This window comes from Aplysia californica, unplaced genomic scaffold, assembly GCF_000002075.1.
Source record: "Aplysia californica isolate F4 #8 unplaced genomic scaffold, AplCal3.0 scaffold00634, whole genome shotgun sequence".
In the NCBI taxonomy this organism is placed as follows: Eukaryota; Metazoa; Mollusca; class Gastropoda; order Aplysiida; family Aplysiidae; genus Aplysia; species Aplysia californica.
Window position 1 is genome coordinate 329,985 of NW_004797904.1, and position 6,000 is coordinate 335,984.

Below are 6,000 nucleotides of genomic sequence, written 5' to 3' on the forward strand. Positions count from 1 at the left end.
TATTCAGTATTTGCAGTTCTCCAGAGGACACAAAAGCATTGAAGATCACCAAACTTAGGAGTCCATTTTCTCGCTAATTTTACTTCTGTCACTAGGCGACCTCCCATCCCCACCCACTCACGCACACAATTCTTCAATCGTAAATATCTCAAATTCTTTTCAAGATAACAGGTACTTTTTTCCCCCTCATAATCAAGGCAAATGGATAGACGTGTTGCTAGAGGAGATTAATACACAAAGAAAGGGAGGTGGGATAAGGACGATAGGTGTCTGACAGGAAAGAAGGAGCAATAAATCACACAAGAACAACAGCCAACCATTCACTGCAACTCCTTTATTTTCGATACTTGATTAGATTTCGCCCCACTTCTTGTCGCCTAATCGTTTAGAGAACGCCTCGGAGATTGGATTAAAAGATCTAAATCTCTCGCTTGATTAACTGGTGGCAACGTCAGCATCGATCTACGTCACTGTAACGGCGAGAAGAATTAGTACGCAAGAGAAAACAAGTCAGTAGCCGTCTTAATCCCTGAAGTGAATGGATTAACCACCAGTGCTGGGGTAGGCGTTGGAAAATGCGAGACTATTATTACTGTAATATTGATTATTTATCCTCTCTGCAGGGTGTCCCCTTGTCCGTATCCGGTGTCGTTGACCTAACGAAGCAATTTCTGATTACTAAGTCTGAATTGAGGGAAAGCTAGGCGTTAGGTTCATTTTGGCAGTTACTTTCAGAAACACATGAGTGGCAGAATCATGTGTGGAATGGGGAGAGCGAATTTGTGTCGCATGAAGCATGTCTGTCTGTCTGTCTGTCTGTCTGCATGCGAGTTTGACAGCCATTTTAGTGTCTGACACCAGGCTACCCTCACCTTCTTCAATCACAAATATCTCGATTTCTATTTAAGACTGATGGGTATTCATTCGGTCATTTTAGAGGCATAATATTGTAGTAAAGTCGTTGAACTTTGTAGTAAAGTTACTGCTATAAATTCTTGGGCATCATCATCATCATCATCATCATCATCATCATCATCATCATCATCATCATCATCATCATCATCATCATCATCATCATCATCATCATCATCATTATTGTTGCCTTTCTCAACCTTGATCATTATATAGGCCACGAACAAACACTCTCCACTTTTCCCTATCCTGGGCTAGTCGCTTGATGTCACTCCATGTCTTTCCTCTTTTTTTGTACATCCATTTCTTTTCCAGGTTCCGCGTGGTCTTTCCCTTGTTCTTTTACCCTGTGGGTTCCAATCTAACACATTCCTTGTTATGCAGCTGTTTGACTTCATGAAAGTGTCTCTTGGACTATCTACTTATTCTATATCTACCGTCCAGACAAATCTGTACTACGCATATATGCATGCTGCTTTCAGATCGTCGGCAAAGACAAAAAAGGCAACGCGCGACAAAGTCACAGAGCCTCCCCGGTATGTCACAGACGCCGGTATTTGTACTCGTATGTAATCCAGGCTCTCGTCAAGACGATGGAATCGAAGAATCCGCCAACTTTTAAATTGCTTACTTTTTTTCTTCTTTTTTTCTTTTTTTCTTTTTTTTTCTTTTTTTTCTTTTTTTTTCTTTTTTTTTTCTTTTTGCTCAACACCTTTTACGTCCATTCAAACAAAAACTCATTTTTTAGATAAATTTTATTAGGGACAAAAAGTAAATGAGAGGAAAAAAAATGTAGCCTATTTTTTTTTTTTTCAGTCTTCCTTCGATTTGGCTTCAAAGCAGCCCAGAGAGTGTAAGGTACTTTGTGCTGTGTTCATTTATTTATTTCATTTTTTAAAATATATTTATCTACTTTTTAGGGTTGGGGGATTTTTTTTTGGGGGGGGGGCTTCTAATAATTGTTGTTGTTGTTGTTGTTGTTGTTGTTGTTGTTGTTGTTGTTGTTGTTGTTTTTCTTTGAGAATTATCCAATAGGACAATGAGTTGCTCCCCTTTGTCGCATGACGTCGATATCATTCTTTTTTCTTCTTTCTCTCGCTGACGGCTTAATCTACAGGAACATTCGTAGACACAACGCCAACACAAGAAATACATGTAGCTGCTTAGTTAAACATGAAAACAATATATTATAGAGCCTTATGATCACTGGAAAATGAACCGCAGGAATTTATTACAACAAAACCATTAACCTGTGCCGAAAAAACAAACGACGAGAAAATGGGAACAGTAACAGCTAAAAATAGTAACTTCCGAAGGCAAGAATCTGGTATTTTTCTTTCCCGCAAGTCATAATTTGTCACAGCTTCTCTGTTACAGCAAAAACGAACTCTATATGTGTCATGACGCAGTGGAATCCGGTGCTCGTCCATTTTTGGACATTTCGGAGTTATTGGTATCAACTTAAAGCCTGTTCATTTGCCTTGCTTTTGGGGGAAAATATCCATCTATTTTGTATACAAGTCGAGATAATTTGCAATTGAAAGAAATGGCGGTTGTCTGGTTTCAGAGGGGACTTCCATAATTTGAGAGTCCTTGAAAACTGAAAATGTATAATTTTGTGTCAAAATAGTAACTTCCTAAGATTCGTTTTAAATATCTCTTCAATGTCTCAACATTTTTCATTAAAATCCACCCAGAAATGCGTCTTTAAATGTACATGATGTCTGTTTCTTTGACTTCATTTTGACGAGCGCCTGATGTCCTCACTATATGCATTATATTATATTGTGATTTGAAGTAGCCAAAGCCAGAACAGGACAGAACGTTCTAGAATAGAAGAAGGTGGTTTTTTGTCCAGAAAGCAGAAACTTGACCCATTTCTGTGTTGGTGATCCATATTCTTTAGGAGTTGTCTGGTTGAGATATTTTGTCTCCTCGAACATTGATGTTGATCCCAAAAGTACTGGCTTGCAGCAAAAAGGGTTGTCTTCTCCAGCATCCAGGCTTGGTAACACACATAGGTACCGGCCATTGTTTCTTTCTTGTCCACCCTCTTTGTAGATATGTTTTTAGTGCTACGTTCCATTTCTGGAACGGAAAAGTTAGTTGACTGTTTATGTGTAGACCAACTAACCAGTGTGCTAGTGGCCAGATTTGGTAATGCTATTGTTACATCACTTACAAAAGTAGCCAGTAGAATAGTAACTGTTCAATCAGTTATAGCCTGTGGTGTAAAGTGTATCACCATGTCAGTGTAGCCAAACAAATCTTGCCATTTCTTTTTATCATAGGTTTGCCTCGATCTTATTTGCTCGTCATACCTGACAACTGAATTACCCCGGGTACAAAACACTCGGGCCGGCACAGACAACCCAATGGTCTGTGCTCTCCGCACGATCCCTCGCAAGAGTTCTGTGAAGGAGGAAAGGGAGTGGATGTCACATGTTTGAGGGCAGGTTCTACTGGCCCACATGACCACAACAGAAAGAAGACGAGCTGTTCTAGGAGACAACACCTGGGCATCACGTGGTGTAAACTGATGTCCACATAAGTTCCTTGACCAGGGCGATAATAATATCTCTTCCCAGTCGTCATCCCGTGCAGAGGGAAAAGAGGCTCACGCGGAAACTATGTGTGTAGATTTAGATGGTAGGATAATAATAATAATAATAATAATAATAATAATAATAATAATAATAATAATAATAATAATAATAATAATAATAATAAGAGTAAAAGAAGAAGAAGAAGAAGAAGAAGAAGAAGAAGAAGAAGAAGAAGAAGAAGAAGAAGAAGAAGAAGAAGAAGAAGAAGAAGAAGAAGAAGAAGAAGAAGAAGAAGAAGAAGAAGAAGAAGAAGAAGAAGAAGAAGAAGAAGAAGAAGAAGAAGAAGAAGAAGAAGAAGAAGAAGAAGAAGAAGAAGAATGATAATAATAATAATAATAATAATAATAATAATAATAATAATAATAATAATATAGCTATGATAACAATAAATTGCATTTACTTCGCCCGTGTTCATCTCGACAAGCTGCATAATGTGCATTACAATAAAGTAAGCAAGACAGTCACATGAAATCGAAAATAGTTTAAGAAAACCTTTACTAAACTGATTACACACAGTTCAATATGCTGGTACATTGATGAACATCCATTATTACAATAAACAGATACGTGTACTCATATCGAGCATAAAAATGCAAATCAGTATAGATACATAGTTGGATATAAACAGCATACCCTGAAGAACATAAGCCAGTTGCACTTTATGCTAAATTGAAATTGAGCTAACATCAAATAGACAAGCCAAAATTAGGGGTATTTTTTCTTGCAGTATGGTCTACCTGGTGATTAGACCACCAGTAGTATACTCTCTTTTCTCCTTTGTCACAAGACGTGAAGATCATTCTCATTACCTTTTTTTCTCTCTCCCTATAACAGGTTGACTAACTAAATGTTCCATTGTTTGTTGGTGTCGGGTTTTGTTGTGTGTATGAGGAACAAATGTCATAAAAGACATTGTAAAGAACACGTTTGACATCTATTTACAGTTGTATAAAATACGCTTATCTTATAACAAATAGCTTAATAAGTGTCAAAGGTGACACGCTGTGTTTACTTGTCAATTATTTTTCCCTCGAGGGAAAAGAGAACAGAGTTCTGAGTTCTATCCTCCCAAAAAACCAGGAGACTTGACTCTTTCAGAAGAAAACTTGATATCAGAGCAGTCATATCTGGGTTTTTTGCATAGGAGTTAGGCCCTTCGCTGTCGCACGACGGAGACCTGAGTTCGATACCCGAGTGGAGAAAATGTGTTTTGAGTATTTCAGTCTTTCTGCTGGGATGTTATGTTCGTCTCAACCCGGGTAGGCCCTGAAAGAAAGGGTCGGATGTCCGCCTTCTAAATTATCTAAGTGCCGTGACGGTGGCTTAAAAACACCTACACTGAAAAGAGGAGATACCATAGCTCATAGACTTGTGTTATAATATCCAAGACTGGGAACTTCTGACGTAATTCTGAGTCACTATGGAGCGCTGCCATTTGACTCTATCTGGAACCAAATAAAGGGCAAGGAGGAATACGTTGTGCCTTTCATTTGCACATCCATGTTGGGCACCAGCGCGGAGAAGTATAAAGAAGGCTGTTCATTTGTTTTCCTTTGGATGAAACAACACCTGGCTATCTGGAATAGAAATCGAGGTATTTGGGATTGGTGGAGGTCATGGGGGTCGCCAGGTCCCAGAAGTAAAATTAGTGAGAAAATGGCCGCCAAAGTTTACTGACTTCCAAACTTGTAGCGTCCTTGAAAATTGCAAACTTATAATATTGTTTTGTGCCTTTACAAACTGTTTCTCAGTTTTAAATAAAGCGTGTTTTTTAAATGGACATAGAAAGTGTTGAGCCTAAACAACAACAACAAAAAAGAAGTCGAAAATAAATTCCCAACAGGCGGGAAAATGTCCTTTTCTTCGATTTCCTTACTTTGACAGGCACTTGGTTTCACAACGAAGCCTCACAGAATAAATAATATTTCTTGTAATTCAAGTCTTTGTCAGTACGGTACCTGGGAACTGTAGCTGAAGCGTCATGTGGTACAGCTTTAGGCAACATCATTCCGGTCAACAAAACTCAGGTTTATGTTTGTTATCGGTGTAACGCTCTCATTGGCACCCATATAGAGTATTTCGAGGATATTCGAATAGACAAACAAAAAAAACAAATAGTCTGATAGAGAGAAAAAGATAGAAGAATAGAAAAAAGGGAATGAGGAGCAAGAGAGAGTGAGGGTAAAGAGAGCGAGAGAGAGGGGGGGAGGGGGAGAGAGTGAGAGAGAGAAAGAGAGAGTGAGAGAGAGAAAGGAGAAAAAAGAGGGAGGGAGGGGAGAGAGGGGGAGAAAGAAGGGGAGAGAAAGAGAGTGAGAGACTGACAGACATGCATACAGACAAACAAACGGACAGACAGACAGACAGACAGACAGACAGACAGACAGACAGACAGACAGGCAGACAGACAGACAGACAGACAGAGAGGGAGATCGAGAGAGAGAGAAAGAAAGAGAGAGAGAGAGAGAGAGAGAGAGAGAGACAG